This window comes from Anomalospiza imberbis, chromosome 1 (genome assembly GCF_031753505.1).
Source record: "Anomalospiza imberbis isolate Cuckoo-Finch-1a 21T00152 chromosome 1, ASM3175350v1, whole genome shotgun sequence".
Lineage (NCBI taxonomy): Eukaryota > Metazoa > Chordata > Aves > Passeriformes > Viduidae > Anomalospiza > Anomalospiza imberbis.
In genome coordinates, this window is record NC_089681.1 from 12,660,170 (window position 1) to 12,680,726 (window position 20,557).

The following is a 20,557-nucleotide window of genomic DNA, read 5'->3' on the forward strand; positions in this document are numbered from 1 at the left end:
TCATTTGGTCTGATCAGCCTGAAGAAGAGGAGACTGAGGGGAGACCTCATTGCAGTCTACAGCTGCTTCATGAGGGGAAGAGGAGGTGCAGGCACTGATCTTTTCTCTGTGCTGACCAGTGACAGGGCCAGAGGAAATGGCCTGAAGTTGTGTCAGGGGATGTTTAAGTTCAATATTAGGAAAAGGTTCCTCACCCAGAGCATGTTTGGGCACTGGAACAGGCTCCTCAGGGAAGTGGCAAGGGACACCAAACCTACCAGAGCTAGAGCAGTGTTTAGAAAATGTTCTCAGGCACATGGTGTCACTCTTAGGAATGGCATTGTGCAGGGCTGGGAGTTGATGACCCTTGCAGTGCCTTCCAGCTCAGCTTATTCTGTGAATCTGTGATCCTGTGATTCTGTCTCAGTCCTCCTGGATCTGATCCTGGCTTTGTCTTTGATTCTTCAAGAGCTGTGTTTAGATTTACCTCTATTAAAAGAGCAGTTACCCTGAATGACATATGACAGTGGCACCTTACCATTTCTCTGTAGCTGTGTGAGACAGGATTCAGAAACAGGCTGTGTATTGGCCACAGACCTGAGTCACCTACCTCATCCCATCATCCCAAATTTTGATATGTGCTGTCAGCCATGGTGCTTTAAAACCTCACTGTCAGGTACTTGGGAGACTACATAGCAATACAAAAGAGTTTTGTGGTTTTTTGTTGTTGTTTTGTTTTGTTTTGGGGTTTTTTTTCTGTGTTTTGTCTTTGCAGTCAGATTTTTTAATGCCTTCTTCATTCCAATAGCTTTGTTAGCCTTGTTTTGTGGTAAAATTCCCACTTGGCAATAGTGGGTTTAGTTTTTCTGTGTTGTTCTGTGGCCTCTTGCTGTTACAAAATAAGGTTACAAAACTTGCTCTCAGTTTCCTGGCCATAGCTGATTTCTGCAGGCTGCCAGCAGACCACTTTTCCCAACCAGAGCTGTAATCTGCTGCAGCAGTATCACTTCCTAACACAGAGAGAGAGTATTCCAATTCTGATATTTTCTCACAATATCTGTTTAAGATTTCAGAAATCTGTCAAATCTTTGCTTTTACTGCAAAACCTCTTCATTAATGCATGACGTGTATGTGGTTTGCTTTAAGCTGAGTATTCAGACTACTGGGTATACACATTCCTCTATTTTATGATGCCAAATCTTAAATTTGGTGAGATTACTGCTAAGCCACCATGGAATGAAATCCTGTCTTGCACATACATCTTGGCAGCATCTACATGGGGTAAAATATAATGTGTCAGAGTAGGTTTTCTTGTAAGATGGCCAGGCTTAGACTTAGAATTTTTTCAGTTTGTAGAGCCTTGTTCTGGAAAGAGCCATACTGGTTGCCCTAAAGCTTTCAGCAGCAGCATCTCTCAAAGGCACAAATCTCAATTCCTCTCCTGGCCCCACATAAAATGTGTTTGCATAAAATGTGTTTGTCTGAACACGCTTGTGGTTGACTTTTATACAGTATTTTATAAAACTCATGCCATCCACCCAAAGATGAGTAGAAGGAATCCCTCCATTCTAAATATGACTATGGATATCCTTATCCCATTAACTTTCTGAGTGTACTTCGTTTACCTCTTGGTGGATGCCTGACTTTATTTAGCCCCTCATCCTTCACCCCGTGTTCATTCAAGCTGTTCTGTAAGGCTGCGATGTTTTATGTGGTGTTTTATGCTTTCCTTCTGATCAGTTTTACTCTTCCAAGTATCTGTTCTGTGGTCTATGACTTTCACCATATTTCTTCACTATGCTTTAACTGTGTGAAGGCACCTGCACTTTTGGTAGATGTGCACAAAGTCCATACAGTTGTCTGCTCCTGCTGGTTGCTTGACTTGTTTTACAGTTTCTCATCCAGGTACTTCCCAATTGCTTATGTCTTTCAGAATTTCCTCAATCTTGAGTCTTGATGACCTCAGTCCTTGGTGACCTTAGTCCTGGTGGACTCCAGAACATTGGTCTTTATCCTGCCATTTACTCTCTGGCAGCTGGTGTGGGTTTGTCAGCCTGGTCTCTCCTTGCCACGTCATTCATCACAGGCTAGATGTGAAATCTAACTGTCTCCCACAGTCTGTGCAATGTTTTCTCATTCTTTCACTCTTCTTCTGGAAGAGCCCTTGATGGAATGTGGATTTTCAGTATCGCTCTCTTTCAATGGGGTTTGCTTGCCTGGAGGCTGTTCCTGACCCTTTACTGACAACATTAAGACCCTTGGCTTATTTTGGATTACAGGACCTTGCAGACTAGTTCTGCTTGCTTTCCCAGTCTCTCCAGTAAAATAGATTGTGTCCTGTCTCTTTAAAATTCGGGGTTTAAAACTAATTTTTATAACATTTCACTAGGTATGACCATAGCAAATATTTCCTCTTTTAAGCACAAATAAGTCTCTATTTCTGTTCTGCTCTGTCTCAGGGCCAAAGCTTAACAAAGAACTTTACTTACTGAAATGCTGCAGCCTTGATGGGCTTGGTTCCCATATGCACACAGAATGCTAGTATTTCTCCAGACTCCTTCTTCCTCCAACACCTACTCCTTTTCCCAGTTTCCATGCAGGGGCCTAACCTGTCCTGTTCACTTTCTGCCAATGACTTCTATGGTGGATGTAAATGAACCCTTTCCTAAAGAATGTTCTGTGTTTGTTTCATGGAAAATAAAATCCGTAATAACCTATTGGATCAGGAATACAAGAGCCTCCTGTGGGAACTGAAGAATCAAAGTTGCACTGAGCTCTGAATTGTCACTTCATTTGAACATGATAATGCCCAGCTTCTCAATCTTTCCTTCTGAATTCAGTGTATCCTCCCACCCACTCTCTTTTCCCTCAAAAGAGGTCCCTGTGCCATTTATTTCCTCTTTCTTTTTATTTCCCTTTCAAATCTCAGTGGTGAGAATGAAAACAAAGGCTTTTATTTTTAAAAAAAGAACGTTTTCCAACAATTGGCTTGGGCTTGAGTTTGTCTCATTTCATTTGCATTTCAAGCCCAGAAAACTCCTGTGACTTCAGATGTCACTTGTGATTTTGCTTAAATCTGAGCACATATTTAAGTGCCTCCTCAGAAAATCCAGTTTTAAATGAAACATGTGTGCATTTAGTGCATAGAAGAGACACAGGTTCAGGAAAAATGCTCAGGGATGCAGACATGCCTCTGAAGGAACTTCTTGCATCAGGTCCCAGAGCCCAAGTGAGGAACCCTTGTAGTCAGCAGGACACTTTTTAAGTGGGAGGCTTTCCCACAAAATATTTTATGCAGGATTAGGGCCTACATAAACAGCAGGAATTTTTTTCTGCATTTGTGTCTCATGACAGTGTGTTCCTAGCAAAGGTTTCAGAGAATGAACAGAGCCAAAGAATGAGAAAAGGTATGCACTTGATGCCTCTTTGCTGATTGAAGACATAGAAATGGATGTTGATATCTGGGAGAGTGTCAAGCATGCTTCCTAACCTGAGGTGCTCCCTGATTCCTGTGTGCTCAGTAACAACTAAGCAGATCTTCTCTGCTGGTGCTTCAGTGGTATTTCAATTACTGAAACTGCACAGGATGGTTTAAATTATCTCTGAACAATAGAGCCTATTCAGGCTTTTGGTGAATCCCCTAAATCTTCTTAGTGTGGTTATAAGGAGGCTATATTTGTAAATGAGTTGATTTTCCTGCTGTTTTTGAAATGTTAATAACTGAAAATACTTTATAAGTCTATATTTTACTACAGGATTGTGGGGGCTTTGTTCCAATTACCAACTCTCCATTAAATATTTTCCCTAAAATTGTTTGCCTTATTTTACATACATGCTAGTGAAATAAAATCTCAGAAGTACCATCTGCTAAAGTGGCAGATATACATTGGTGGAACAAAGTCTGCCATTATGCTGGACAGAATATGAATTCCTGACTGGACTCTGTGTACTTCTGTTGCTCTGCAGACTGCAGTGTGAGTGACTGCCTGTTCTGACTTGGTGGTATGAAAGGTAAGAAATGGGAAGGCTTTCTTGAGCTATGGGTTAATTTCCTCAGCCTCTCTCCTAGCTGGAGTGTAAGAAATGTGTACCATGTGTTAGAGAAAAATGGGATCCTGTTGTTCAGCATGAGTATTGTCACACTGATAATGCCAACATCTTATTGAAGAAAACTGACCAGTGTGAAAGGCAGTGGCAATGTGACCATTAACACAGGAAGACCTAGAAGACAAGAGTACACAGAGAAGTAAAGGACACTTACATACAATGGATAATTCCTCATGAAAATTTCAGTTTGTAATTTGAATAATTGTTTTTATGTGAAATTATTTGAGTAATTTTAACTGAATTGAAAAAAATGTTTTAAAAAATATTTTTTTCCCTGCACTTTTTGTCCTGTACCTAAAAAAGTGGACAGCTGTCCTGTTGTCCTTTGTCCCAAAGTTGACTATATTTCTGCTCTTGTTTATATTTGGATAATGCAGAACCTGAAGGATATCAGATTTGTACTTAGGACAGCTAGTTGGTATAGCAGTGAAAAAGACTAACAAGAATTGTCCTCCTTTTAAGTCTTTTGTTAGAGAAACCTATTGAGTCTGGTGTGAGCAGGAACATGAAGAAAGAGCCCACATGGAGGTTGCAGTGGATATGAAATAGAGCCCCAGAAGATTTGGGAGAACCAACCATATGTCAAAGGTTCTTTATATCACTTGTAATTTCACTGAGTGAAATATAGAAATATATTTTAGACCACTAGAACACCCATTTCTTTCTGCCATGCTTTGAGCATGACCTGAAAATCATTACCTACAATGTGAGGGACTTCCAGATGCTTCTGAGGAGGTTCCACTTTCTATTTTACTCTTCCTTCATTTATTGTTGCTGCTCTGAGAAGACAATCTTTCAAACTGCAGGTTTCATCACTCTTATTGTAACCACAGTGGGAGGTTGTTCATGGTTGGTGCTGCTGAAATCTTCAGTCTCTTTGAGAAGACCTTGGAGCTCTTTGCAGCTGTGGTCAGAAAGCATAGCAGAGTGGGGATGAGATGCTCCTGCCCAGCAGCTGGCTGCAGAGGCTGCTGATACTGCTGTAAATTCTTACTCTGCCAGCAAAGCCTCCTTCTGGAGACATGGCTTATGTCAGCAAAATTTGTTCTAAGATGTGCTTGTCACCTCCATAAATACATTTGCTATGCTACAATAAAGGCATAGATTTGGGAAGAGGGAGAGATTATATTTCCAGGTAAGGGTTTGCTGGTAAAAATATATTGGGTTGAAGTGGTGAATGTCTTTGCACTAAGTGAGGGAATGAAGCTGGTAAAAGCACAATGTTGTTGTCAGAAGCAGAAGGCATGGGTAGTGCAGGAGCATTGATTTCAGGACTGGAAATAAATATACATACATATGTACACATATATACATACATGTAGATATGTTTTATAATACTGATAAGTGTATAAAAACTTCATGTAATTTATATATATATATGTGTTCTAAACAGTCACTATTCTAAAGTTCATCTTTTGCTGTGTCTTCCTTTAAACCATCTAGAAATACCAACCTATCATGGAAGCAGAGAAATAGCATACAACATTCATTTAAATTATATATACATGTACAGCTTCATATCATGTCTAAATCCTGGAGGTGCAGTTAAGCACTGTGGTCATGCTCTGCAGGTCAAGAAGAAACACAAGACTATTGTTTGCAAGAGCAAATGCTGAGCCTAGCCCCATTCTTGATAGAAGGGATATGTAGCAAGGACAGTTAATTTCTTTTCTTAGTTGAAGTTAGGCAACTGGGTCAATTCATTTTCAGACACCAAAGAAAGGGAAAACATATCATAATTGTTTGGGAAATCTATTTATATGTACTATAGTTGGAGTCTGGCTTGGAGCTTTTGGGACTCTATCCTTAATTTAGGTTGACTTTCTGCATAGTGTGGTCTTCTGGGATTTTGATTGACCATGAGAAATATGTGTTTTCTAGTGACCCCTTATGATCCAAAAGACCATGTCATGTCACATTTTGACATGAGTGCCTTGTTACAGAGCCCAGGAATTAAGGGGATTTTTGCCTTAGAGAGGGCAGGGTGAGATTTTAAATACTGCTGCAATTAATTTCTGTTTGTTGCATGATCTGGCTGGGAACATTTACAGTTGTGCTGAGCTGCAGTGTCACTCAGTGAGACTATAAGATGTTTTATCTTCCCACCATCACCAATTCTTTGACATTGACTGACATCCTGAGAAAAGGAGCACAATGGCCAGACAAGAAAGTTGCTTATTGAAACAATGAGTTTCCTGAAATAAACAGAGCAGTTCTGAATCAGGAGGCCTGTTCCCTCTCTGGAACAATGCTGGGCATTTGCATCAGCTAAATGAGGTTAGTGTTTTGCAAAGTCTTACGGAAGTCTGTGTGTCACTATGTGCACTGGCAGATAAAGCCAACCTGATAATAATTGAGGTCATGGAGAAGAAAGGGGAGGAAAGTGAGATCTGAAGCAGATATTTAAACTGCTGTGATAGTTATTAAAATGATGTAATTGCTCCAGTGTTAATTTCCCTTTCCTTTGCCCTGATATTTACCACAAAACAACTTTTTGTTATCTAGTGCTTTTACTAATTTTCTCATACCAACAGAGTAGCTGCGCTAACATCCTGAAGCTGCTCCAACTGTCCTCAGAGTGGAGACAAGTATATTCAGTCTTTAAAACGAAAGCCAAAGGCATTGGAGGGGGAAAAAGGGACAAACTGGGAGAACCTTGTTGGGTTCCTTCCAAAGGCAATCCCCAAACTGAAATTGTTTTATGAAACAAAGTGTGGCAGAGACCTGATAAAGCTTTTTAGTTTTGTTTCATGGCTGAGTTGTTCCTTGATGGTTTCTGGGAGACAGCCTTGAGTTACTTTCAAGAAAGAATAAATTCAATTTAATTTTTTCCATTTGTCAGATAATAATGAAATTCGGTCTCCTTTTTCTTCCATTGTCTTTATTGTTGATGGCTGCTAAATAGTGGTACGTGTGCATGTGAAAAAGTATATATGTACTCTTGTCAACTGGTCACAGATATGCCAGACTAATGGTGCTTCAGCAGAGTCCTTTGGTGGCACAAGTTTCCCATACATGCCCTGCTCCTCCTGGCCAGTGTGCACAAGCACAGACAGCAACATACTGATGTAAACTGGTGCTCTTCTGAACAATCACACAAGCCAAGGCATTCTCTCCTCATACATTTGGGCAGGAGATATAAGCAAAAGCCCTGTGACATATGTCCCCAAAGCTGAGAAGGTATTGTTTGCAGGTTTGTTTTCTGAACACTTCTATCTCATTTCCATGATGTGAGCAAACCTATCACCTGACAGATTTGGTGTTTGGGCTCTGGGCTGTCTTTTCCAAAGGCCAAGCACATCTGACATTGCATCCTCAGCTGCAATGTCCCTCCACTGTGCCAAAGCTGGGAAGTTGGTGGTATTGGGTAATGTGTAAACTGTATTAGCCTGGAAAAGTCAGCACATACAGTGTACAAACACAGTTTAAACAGTTTGGTAAATCTCTGGGAATTTTTTTTCCTTAGGTGTTTTTTTTTTTTTTTTTTTTTTTTTTTTTAATATAAGAGCTGCATGTGAGAGTTGAGAAAGTGCAACAGTGTCAGGAATTAATTTGTTGTCTTCAAGAGACAATTGGCCTTAATTACCAGATCCAAAGAAATTAAGTTAATGTGATGCAACAAGGAAATGCCATGCTCCATTAGCAAAACATGTTTTCAGTTAAATCAATGTTGTGGTGGCACAGTTGCGTGGGCTTACATGAATAAGCCCTGCTCTGGAAGAAAAACCTGTTTAAAAAAAAAAAAATCTCAAATCCTTGCTGGAATAAATTATGTTACACTGGTCTAAACTGTTCCTAAGGGCAACTGTTCCTATTTGTGCAAGTATCTGTGACTGAGAGGTGGTATTTGGGTAGTCTGATGGAGTTCAGGTAGTAGCGACAACTTTAAGCTGTGATTTTGTATTTCATCATTTTAAAGCAGGGCATTTTGGCAAATGGTTCTCTTCACATACACATGTAGAATATCTTGAAGTGATTGCATGATAAAACACAAAGTGCTTGTGTTTCATAGCATAAACTCTCTTGCAGGCTGGGTAAGTATTGTTCAAAATGTACTTAAATGCTTTTTCATAAATTAATAGATAAATAAATACTGGTAATTAATATTTTATATCTATTGTATAAGAGGGGACATGATAATTGTATACTTTTATATAAGTCGATATAAATATTATTGATACTTATATAAGTATTTTAAAATGTGGTAAGTTCATATTTCTTCCATAATTTTCATGATGGAAAAACCAATGAATGATATAAAAGAATCATGTTTTGCCAAGTCATTGAGTTATGTAAATTATTCCAAATTAATAATCCTTAATCTTTTGTTCTGAGCCATAGGAAGTTAATTAATGGCCACTATCCGGCTATAGAATTAGAGAAGACAATATATTCTAATAATTGGGTATATTTTCTTCCTATTTAGCTGTACAACATGTGTGATTGCAAAACTGGTGCCTTCTAAACATATTGGAATTGTCTATAAAAAGGATGTGCAGAACTTTAGGCCAGTCAGCCTCACCTCTTTCCTTTGGAAGGTGATGGAGCAAATTATTCTGGAAACCATTTCTAAGCCTGTGAAGGACAAGATGACTGGGAGTAGTCACTGGGGGTTACTGACTGGGAGGAGGAATCCTGCTTGATTGATCTGATAACTTTTGTGAGATCACTCTTCCACTGGGTGAGGGGAGAGCAGGGTATGTTGTTTAAATTGACATTAGCCAGACTTTTCATGTCTCCCATAACATCCTCCTAGGCAAGCTGATGAGGCACAGGGTAGGCAGCTGCATGGTGAGGTGGTTGAAAAACTAGGTGAGTTTCCAGGATCAAAGGGTTGTGATCAGCAGCAGAGTCCAGATGGAGGCCAGACACAGAGACTTCTGCCCCCACCATGGGCTGGCACTGCCAGTATTCTGTAACTTTTTCACTAATGAGTGGGTGATAGGAGAGTACACACCCTCAGCAAATTCACAGATAACACAAAAGGGAGAGCAGAGGCTGCCGCACCAGAGGGTCCTCAGTATTCTAGAGAAATGGGCTGTCAGGAAACACAGGAAATTCGACAAAGGAAAAAGCCATGTCCTGTCCCTGGAGAGGAAAAAGTCTTCTCAGACCAGCTGGACAGCAGCTTTGCAGAGTAAGTCTGAGGGTCTTGGCAGACAACAAGTTGAGCAGTAATGTGTCCTTGTGCCTAAAGCTGCCAACAGCCATAGGTGGCCTGGAGGGGCTATGGATTCCCCATCACTGGAAATATTTAAAACCTGACTGGACGCAGCCCTGAGTAGAGAGCTCTACCTGACTCTGCTTTGAGCAGAGGGTTGGACTGGTTGATGTCCAGAGGTGCCTTCCAATCTCAAAGATCCTGTGATTCTTACTGTGGGAAGAAAAGCATTGAAGTTGAACACTGAGAATACACAAAATTGTGGTGGAAGAGTGAGGACAGAAAACGTCACTTTTCATCTGACTACTAAGAAAATTCCCCTTCAAGGTGTGTATTGAGCAGAATCCTTGAGCTGATATGACAGCATTGTGCAGGATAGATTTTTATGTCTCTTAAAGCATGGGCATTACAAACTTTGTTGCAGTCCAAACCACCTGAACCTGTACATGTGGAGAACAGCGGTTAATGTGCAGCTTCTGTATTTGTCCTGAATCTTACTTCATTTTCTTACATAATCTGTATAGAAAGTAGGTGTATGTCCTGGCTTTCACTGGGATAGAGTTAATTTTCTTTATAATAGCTGGTACAGTGCCATTGTTTAGATAATGTAAGAATTATCTTGATAACACTCTGATGTTTAGCTGTTGCTAAGAAGTTCTTACACTGCAAAGGACTTTTCAGGTTCTCACATCACCCCATCAGTGAGGAGACTGAGGGTGCATGAGAATCTGAGAGGGGCTACAGCCAGGACAGCTGACCCCAACTGACCAAAGGGATATTCCATACCATGCTGAAGAATAAAATGGGGAAATTGGCTGGGGAGTGGTGATTTGCTGCTTGGGGATTTAGCTGGGCACTGGTCAGTGGGTGGTAAGCAATTGCACTGTGTTTCACTTGTTTTGTATATTGTATTATTACTATTATTATTATTATTATTATTATTATTCCCCCTTTATTTTCTGTCCTATTAAATTTCTCAACCCAAGAGTTTTACCATTTTTCTTTATTCACTCCCTCATCTCATTGGGGGAGTGAGTGAATTGCTGTGGGATATTTAGTTGCCTGCAAGGTTAAACCACAACAGCATCATCCCTCATGTTCCAGCCTGGTCTTTAAGAAAGAAGGGTTTATCATACTAAGGTATAAATATACTGCCCTGAGTGTACAGTCTATACACAGAAGCTGGTGTTGTAATATAAAAACCACAGAATTTACCTTTCCTGTAAGGACCTACTCTGCTCAACTGTCTGGTCACACCAGAGTAATGTTTACTGTTTACTTCATTGCTTGCCTAATGCATCAGGTCAAGTATAAGCCCAAGAAGGTAATAGGTTAAATTCTCCTTTCCAATGAAAGCAATGAGACCTTTCGTACTCACTTCAGTAAAGCCAAGATTTTATTCTATCTATGGCATAACAATCTACAGGACCTTTAAAAGGAAAATAATTCTCTCTAAAACAGCAGTGATATCAACAGGACTCCAAATATTAGAAGAGATTCAGAGTCTAATTTATGCAAGCAGTATTTTACTATAATTCTGTAATGCCAGTGACAGAGCTCTTTTATAACCACAATAACTTGGTCTTCTCATTTTTCCCCCTTTGCTTATTTTGTGCATGTTTATAGATGTGGGCAGTTAGGGAAAAATATTTTTTAGACTATAACAAAGCTGTTTTCAGTTAGTGAAACAGCAAAAACTTACACTTCTGAAAAGGGCACTGTAATGTCTTATTTATTTTTTCCCTGGCTAGAATGTGGCTTCATCACTCATTTTATTTTTTCTCATGGGATTTTTTTTTTTTTGGTATCCATTTTGTGAAATAAAGTTGACTGCGTGCTGAGAATATACACATTAATATCAAACCAAAGTGAATTTATTCAGTCTATTTATAAATCTGTCAGGATCAAAAACTATGGAGAAAAAAATATTTATCTGATGCTGTATTATTTTATAGCTTTAGGCAAAAGAGAATCCATAGGATTGCAATCAGATCTGGGGAGGATGTGTGGTGTGTCCTTGGATTTCCATCTACCCATTGAGCTTTTCTGCAAGTAGATATTTATCCTTTTTAAATAGAGTCCCTGCCACAAACTCCAGCTTATCTGTAACTCTATCTCTTTGTAGACTATTCAAGGGTCTCAAAGGAGCCTTGGGGTTTTGGCTGCCAGTTCTTCCCTACAACTTTCTTCCTTCAGACCTGTTTCTTAGGCTGTCTCCTTTGACCAATTGAAATTGCTGCAGAGGTTTAAATTTATCTTAACAGCTGCAGCTGTCTTGTCCAAGATCAAATGAGGGCTAGCCAATTCATTTTAGACTGAGAATCATGAACTCAGAACAAAAGCATTTGAGAGAAAACGTGGATCAAAGAACAGGCAATAAGCACCGTTGCCTCCCCCAGGTAGTCGCTCTGTCCAAACAAGCGACCATATGCAACCAAGTGTTTGCCAGCAATCCTCTATAATTTCTGAGATCAGCAGCATTTGGGGTAATTTATGTATGATTGACTGTATGAAAAAATACAGTTCCCTGTGCTTTGGGAAAGTATTCAGTGGCAGGCAAAGAACCCTGTAGCTAAACTGAGTTAAGAGTTTCCACGCACTTTGTTCCAGGCTCTCAGCCTTGGTGCAGGTTCTGCCTTCATGGGGACAGTGTTATCTTGTGTCAGCACTCGGTTCCGGCCTGAGCTGGCCCCTGGTGACACAGCGGAGGAGGGAGCCCGATGTGTCACCAGTGATCCCTCATCTCCATATCACTGAGCACTCTGTCTCCAGCTTTGCTCTTGCCGGCCTAGAGATACCATTACGTGTTTCCATTCATTACTGCTCCCACTCACTTTTGTAGCACTGCTTCAGCTTCTGTAGTGCATCCTGTTGAGAGCACAGAAAGGGTTTTTCCCTGGACACGTTTTGCTACATTTTGACAAAGGACATATAGAATGTAATACCACAAACAGGAAATACTGGGCATGTAAAAGTAATGCATCTTTGCAATACCAAGATAAATGTTTTCACTGTAAATGTAAGATCTGTCGCTTAGTTTTTGCTTATTTCACATGACACAGGGTTTATTTGTGCATTGGAATCTTTTGCAGTGCAGCATTGCAGAAGCAGAGGCTGAAATACCTCAGTTGCCATTGGCACTTCTGCCCTGGCGTTGCTGCAGATTTTCCAGGCAGGTTCACATGGATGATGCTGAGCACACTCACGTGTATAGCACCCCTGGGTTTTTGTCAGGGCTTTTTTAGACCCTATTGATCAAATGGCAGCTCTGTTGGACTTAGGTTTGGAGCTAGGTTTCCTTTTGGATCGGACAATCTAATTATCCCTAAACTTGTTCGATCTGGAAAATCAACACATTCTCCATCATCATTAATATAGTGGCAGCATTTTTTTGCCATTACATTAGGACTGTACTGGAATATATTATTATATATTTTTATATGTTTAAAGCACTTAAAATTTTGTGTGAAGTCCTGAGGAGGTGCCAGACAGCGCATGCTACCAAAGAGTTATTTTTGTGCCAAAATCCAGGATTGTTGTGTTGCAATCAGGAAATTGGTGTTTCTCCTATTTTTTGGTGGCCTCAGTGGGGATCTCCTGGAGAACTGGAAGCATGACGAAGCTGGCAGCATCCCTTACCAGCCTGAGCTGCAGCACTGCCCGTGCAGTGCTCAGCAGTTTTAGAGCAGTGGAGGTATGTGAGCTGCCAGAAGCTCCCTTCCAAAGGGACTTTTACAGCTGTAAGAGGCTTACCAGGGTTACCTCTTGTCACCCCTTGACCCTCATTTTTGGGACTTTAAGAAAGGTGTTTTCAAGGACAATAGAGCCTCTGCAACATTTCTAGGGATGTTCATGAAATGGAACCCATCAGAGATCCTTCAGCTGGTTTGCTCCTGCTTTGTGCATATGTGGAGGACACCCCACCAGCAACAGGAGCAGCCACCTGCTGTTGAAAGTATTTGCAGTATGCCATGCTGGTAGTTCAACCCTGAGATCCAGCCAGGATGCATAGGAATTTTCCTCAGATGAGAACTGCTGAATGGAGATCTCTGAGTTATCATGTGATCCAGAAACTTTAAATTTCTTCCCCTTTGTGTCATTACTGCCCTTCCCACAAACTGTTTGATTCTGTAATATTGGAGATATCACACCTTAATTATTTGGTCCTGTTCATATTTCATTTATGTGATCACCAGTGAATCATCTTATCTGAAGCATGGATAATTGAATATTCCAGATAGAGCAAATCTGGAAAATTAAGATTTTGTGGAGTGTTTACCTGAGTGTCATTAGTTTGTTGTGATGTGTTTTGATTTCATGAAGAATAGCTGTGATACTTCTTTCTGCATAAATGCATAAATCTATATATATTGGTAGCTGCCTGGCATGTTGAACAGTGTTTTTAATGACAAGGTTTCAAAGACATGTATTAACAGAATTTTTAAACATGTTTGCTTTTCCTTCTACAGTTGCCTCATGACAGTGTTTGCATTGGCTTAACTGGTTCTGATCATACAGTCTGTGTAAGGTAATACCAGCAAAATACTCCTGTGAGCAGGAAGCTGGGGAATGGCCCCACATGGATAGAGGAGCAATAAGTTAGTAAAATACATCCTTTGAAAGTACCAGAATTTGCAGGTTTTTTGTGGGGTATGTGAACAATTACATAAAGAAACTGCTTGAAAACTGTGAGTTCAGATATCAGACTGGAGTCAGATCTAAGAACTTCCAGTCTGCTGATCCAGTCTTTGAATCTGTTTTGTTTCACTGTTGTTGGGAAGCAGATGTAGAGGGCATGTTCACACTATCAGATAACAGTCTCTGCCTAGTTTACACCTGGTCTCCTGCCTAAATGTTAGTGCATTCCTGAGCTTCCTTTTCCGGTCAACCAGCCTTCTTAAAAACACAATGTAGATTTGCTTCTGGGGACTTTCTACTGGTTTCTCCTATTTTCACAGACACTGCAGGTCACACCTGGGCTCCCTTTGCATGGCACAAACCTCCAGCACTCCCCACAGGTTTTGAACCCAAATCTGCTCCTCTGAGCTTCCATAAGGGTACCCTCACACTACTGTCCCACACTGTTTTAGACACTTTGAGATGATTTCTTCTCCCACTCCATTGTGACTTGGTGTCCAAAGGAGATGCTCAGTCAGATGCAGTGCATTATGGATGCAGCCAATATTGGCTTGACAGGCAAAAAGTTGTTCTCAGGGATGGGGTGTATAAAGAAGTATAGACACAGCCAGGTACCTGTGTCAGTTACCTTGTGTTAACAAGTGTTTTGGGGGGTTATTTCAATCATATTCAGATTCACATCTGAGCAATGCTGTCCTAAACATCATCGATCTTGAAAAATATGGGATAAAAGATCCACAACATCTGTTGGAGGGTGAGCAGTGTGGATCAGCTGGACTGAGAATTGGCAGTGAATTTCAAAGTTCTGTGGCAGCACTCTGATGCCTGCATAAGTAACTAGATAGAAGCTGGAGAAGAGGCTGTTACTCATACTCTGGATTAAAATCAGACAGATGCTGTGTCTCAAGTTTTTTTCTCTATGCAGTCTCTCTTTGCAAGCTTATCCTTTCTATTTTCTGACAACACCTCCATTCTTACTCTGACCCTCCTGTCAGTGCTGCTCTGCTCATTCATGTGCTTCCCTGATTGCTGGCAGCAAAGTGAGGCTCAGTGGAATGGTAGTCTTGGTGCTGCCTGTGTGCTCAGTACTTGGGATCATCCCTTTGGTACTGTCTGCTTCCCCTGGAAGCACACTTCTCTCCACTATGTGTTGAGCTGGATGGGTGCAGGAAGGGAATATGGAAAGAGCAGATAGCAGACCACCACTCAGCTGAGAGCGAGACTGTGAATTATTGAGGATTATAACTTTCTTCATTGTTAATTGCCATATTTGTGCTGCTCCTATTTTAGTTTAGTCAAGTATGCAGAGTTTGTGATTTAACTGTCCCAAACTCTGGTTTGACATTCAGACATTGCTGTTGTTCATTTGTTCACTGATTGCTTTATCATACACACAACACAAAGTACAGATATACAGAGATGGCAAAATGTTGTGTGTATGCATGCACATGTGTAGATAGAGCTAAGGATATATCTGTATCTATGTGCATATATACAAAAACATGTAAAGGGAGAAAAACAAGAAAGAGAAATAAAATGACCATAAATATTTCTTGCTTTGATTCTGAAGTATTAATGTTTTCACTTATTGTTTCATGATTTGAGGCTGTGATACAACTTGAGCTGTATCTTTTGGCAGCATTGTTTTCCAGTGAAGACTGGGTTGAAAAATAAAGTAAAAGATAATTCTGCTTTACAGGAAGCAATAATTCACACTCATGTGAAGTTAAATAAACTTTGGCCAGACTTGCTTCTACAAAATCTTACTGTCTACTTTATTCCTGGCAATCAAAGAGATTTGGCTAGCAAGTAAGAATATCTTGTTAAATGTTTAGTGCTTAACTTCTGAAAGCAAAAAAACGTGAATTTCCTGTAGGTAAAAAGACAGATGAAGAGCTGTCCCGTGAACCCAGTTATGCTGACACAGGGATGTGTTGTAAGATTCTGCACAATGATTTTTCAGGGGATTTCCCTAATCTTTTTCTACAATTAATCCCATGAGAACTCTCTTCAACATATTTAGAATAAGAGGAAACCTGCATAATTAAGATTGTGAAGTCAAAAACTGAGAAAAAAACAGAATTTATGTTACTGTCACTAATTAAGTTCTGTTCCATTGAAGTGGACAATTTTTTTTTTTCCACTTTTGGGAAGTATTTCATCCATTAAAGATTTAGCTTTGCAGAGGCTGGAAGGCTTGACAATTCAGCCAAGCTGAGTAATTCCATGTCTAAAGCAACATCTGAAGAAAAAAAATTCAACAGACTTCATTAAAGCATTTGGAAATGGAAAGGCTTGTTGGGGCAGATGGGGTTCAAAGTAGGAACCATTTCCTAAATTAGGCACAGAAATGATGATTTCCTCTTCTGTTTCTTCATTCTGGTGTTCTGGTGTGTAGGAAAACCATAGTCCAAAATGCTGTTAGGGCCCAGGAATGAGGAACTGGACTCACCAGGAGCCTGAGGAAGCCAAAGTGTGAGGTGACTTTCTGGTGGTTTTATAATTCCCATCAGGAAAAACAGAAATTCCTTTCCCACTTGGAGAATTCTGTGGGAGTCTCCTTGCAAAGGTAGACCTGAATTATGTGATTCACCTTTCAGCAAGGAAAATGCCTAGAAACAAATACTATAACCTCTGATTTGGGAAAAATATTTCAAATAATCTAAACTTTTCTTAACTCTTCTTAATGAACACCCCTTTCTTTCTTAATTAATTTTTGAGTATTCCAGAATATATTTAAACTGAAGCTTTCAGGATCTGTTGGGGGTTTGTTTGGTTTTGTTTTGGTTTTGGTTTGTTTGTTTGTAGAATATTTCTGTCATTGCTAGGAAAATGTGGTGGATAGCCAAACAAGAGAATGTGAATCCTCATGGGGTAAGGAGCAAATACCTCCCCAACCTAAGCAGACAGAAAGCAAGAACTGGGAAGAATCTGCAAGGGTTTGTCCTTAAACGTCTGTTTTGAATAGAGCCAAGCTCCCTGGAAATATCTCGAGAGAATGTAAAGAATTATAAATATGGTAAAGACAGGACATACAGGTGTGGGCTAAATCCTCAGCCTGACCTTGGTGATGTAAGGATGTCCAGTGCTACCTTTTTGACAGTAGGTAGAGTTGCACTGTGACCTTGTTTGGGTTCCCATAGGAACTGCAAACTGTGAACAGCTCCATTGTTTACTTGAGCTTTATGTTTGTTACCCCTTCCCATAAGAATAGATGTTTCCCAGCTTGGGAAAAAATCTTCCTCTCCTATGTACAAACCTTGATACTTTTCCATCTTCAAGGCTCTGTCTAGTCTGCTCTCTCCTCATCTTCTGTGTACACAGACCCCATTCAGGAAGACAACTGTGCTTGAGATAGCCAGGCTCTGGAAGCACAGCTCCTCCTCTCACTGTGTGAGGGGAGATGGGCCCCTTGCAGACCCTGGATTTTCCCTTTAATTCCTCCTGTCTGTGGAGGGGAAGGGAGATGGACTTCTAGGGACATATTCCCTATTGCCAGAAGTGATCTGACAGACTGTGTGTGTGTTATCTTCTTGTAACCATGGAAACAGACAAAAATTAGTCACTTGGCTACAACCAGATTGTTTCAAGTTTCTGGAAAGGCAAAAGGCTCCCTCTAATCCTTGGTCTGGAATTGGCAGTCCTGCCACTGGCACTAGAGCCTAAAATTCACCTAGCTTTGGGAAAGTTTGCCACTCTTGCCTTGGGAATTTCCTTTCTTTTTTTGTTACAACACCACACATTTAGCTCTTCTGAGTAATGTATCAGCCTTTTTAAAATCACAGACTGGCTATGACATCAGTGTAGCATGGATATGGGGGCATTTTGAATATACTCCAGGAAGCCTGTAGTGCAATACATTGGAATCACTTTGTAATTTTTGCATTTTATATTAATTTTATATTGTTGTAAATAAACAGCATGTAACATAAATGATAAGCCTTGTGCAAATTGTGCTAGTGACTTATAAATGTATTTGCTTGTAAGTTTATTCACTTGCAAGAGTTCAGATCGTGAATCAGTCTGTACTTTACAGCTGACACTGTGGGTTCTGACAACTGAAAATTTCCATCTAGATAACTGAGTATGCTTTATGGTATATGTACAACTTTTTTTTTGAGTTCTGATCTTGGGATCATGCTACTTTAAAAAGTACAGAGAAATCAATGTTCATCACAGCAAGGTTCTGGTCTGTTGTGTAATGTCGAAAATTCCATAAAATCATTTTAAAACCCCCACTGGGTGATGTATCCAAGCAGATGCAAGATTCAAGGAAATTTACTGTTTTCCTACAAGAGTTTCAGAGCTGCAGATAAGATTCAGCTGTATCACGGTTAGACTGAAACAAAATTCAGTTTCTGTAATTTGTGGATTTAAAGCCAGGACTTCCTGTGGGCTCCACTTCAGCCAAGAATCTCCAGAGAGCTGAAATCTGCAGCCACGTCCTGCCTGCTGTGATAGGTCCCCATCCACTTCCAGTTCTTTCTCCTCTAATTTGGTAAGGTGTGGAAAATGTAGAATGAGGCTAAGCATAAGGCTCTGTGCTGCTGTCATCATCAATCATTTTTGACTCTGCAACTCATGGCTACAGTGAATAATGTCTGGAACTAGGTCTACACTTATGCAGATGCCTGAAGTGCGGGACAACACACCTTGCTCTACCAGTCTGCATATAGCAGTCATGAAACATCACTATCATGCAATGCAAAGCAATTATCTTCTTGAAGAAGCATTAATTATGTCCTGGAAGAAGCATTAATTATGTTCTGGATTAAACATTAATTGTAATATATATATTTACACACTCATGTAGTAGATGTGTATATATAAATGAGAGGATATAAACACATATGCATATGTACATATATGGATATATAGATATGAATGCATATGTTTATAAGTCTAAATTCATTTATATATTATGTGTATATATAAGTGCATTTGTGTGTGTGTGTGTATATAAATTTGTCACATATCAGGGAGATTATTGCAGACTTCTTGGTTGCATCTGTCTTCCCTTTAGTCCTCTCAGCTTGTGTGTTTTATCTCGGTGTTCCAATTTTATGGCACATCAGAAATCTTCCTTGCTGTTTACTCAGTCAAAACTCACCATTTAATTGCTGTCAGAGACTGGCTGCTTGCAAGGATTCACTTGGAAACTCTCTAATCCTGAGTGTGAGTTCAGAAAGTGAACTCTAATATTAGAGTCCTTTCCTCCTCAATTAACTCACCATGGAAAGAAGTCTGGTTCTGGCTGCTTTGTCTGCAATTTTGCAGTCATGGACAGGGATGAAGGCTGAAGGATGTGTGTGGTATTAGCACAAATGCAGTGCTTGGGAAAGCTCTCTTCTGGGGTAGGCAAATGCTCAGGATATCAGGTTAGGGAAGGTTATCTTCCCTCTGCAGAAAGACATATTCCTTATTTCAAATAATCTGCCACCTTTGATAGGGGTATTGAATGATTCTAAGCTTCTACTGCTGATTTTGGGTGCTCTGCAGAAGGGAAAAAGGCTCAGAGAATGTTATTTGGCAAGAAGTACAGCTGTTAGTTAGTAAATGAGTGTGGACTTAGCACTGATGGGATTTGAAGTCTAGGCAAACGACAGAAGCAAATAAATATTAGGACCTTCTGAAATACTACAAATTCATTTATTTTGTTAAATTCTGTCCATTCTCAGCACTACAAAAAATGTCAAGAAACAGAGAAGCATGGAATCATAGGCTGGTTTGGATTGGAAGGAACCTCAAAAATCACCTAGTTTCAACACCTGGCCCACCATAGGCAGGGACATCTTCCATTATCCCAGGTTTCTCAGAGCCCCATCTAGCCTGGTCTTGAACACTTGCAGGGATCAGGCATCCAGAACCCCTGTGGGACACCTGTTCCAGTGCCTCACCACCCTCTCAGTAAAGAATACCTTCCTAATATTACAGAATCCTAGGATGGCCTGGGTTAGAAGGGACCCTTAAAATCATCTAGTTCCAACTCCCTTGCTGTGGACTAATCTAAATCTATGGCTACCCTATTTTGTTTGAAGCTATTTCCCCTTGTCCTGCCGTTACATGCCCTTTTAAAAAGTTCCTCTCCATCTTTCTTTTAGCCCCCCTTCAGGTACTGGAAGGTGCTTTAAGGTCTCCCCAGAAGCTTCTCTTCTCTAGGCTGAACAACCTCAGCACTCACAGCCTGTCCTCATAGGAGAGGTGCTCCAACTCCCTGAAAATATTTGCAGCCTCTGGATCTGCTCCAACAGGTCCATGTCTTGCTTATATTGAGGACAACACAGCTGGAGGCAGCACTGCAGGTGTGGTCTCACAAGAGCAGGATAGTGGAGAAAGTCACCTCCTGGCCCAGCTGGCCATGCTGCTTTTGCTGCAGCCCAGAGCAGGCTTGGCTGTCTGGGCTGCACAGGAGCACATTGCTGGGTCATGTTCAGGTACCCCCATGAGTTTCTCCACAGGGCTGTCCTCAATTCACTCACCACCCCCCCTACCACTACCTGGTATTGCCCTGACACAGGTGAAGGTCCTCTTTCATAGAAAGGTAAGGACACTATTTGAAAGATTTAGTAGTTGGCTGGTAATTTTTTAACTGTCTAAAGATGTGGACAGAGATGTAAGATATTTTGAGATCTTTCCTAGTCTTACTCTTTTCCTTAGAGTCAGGATCAGCCA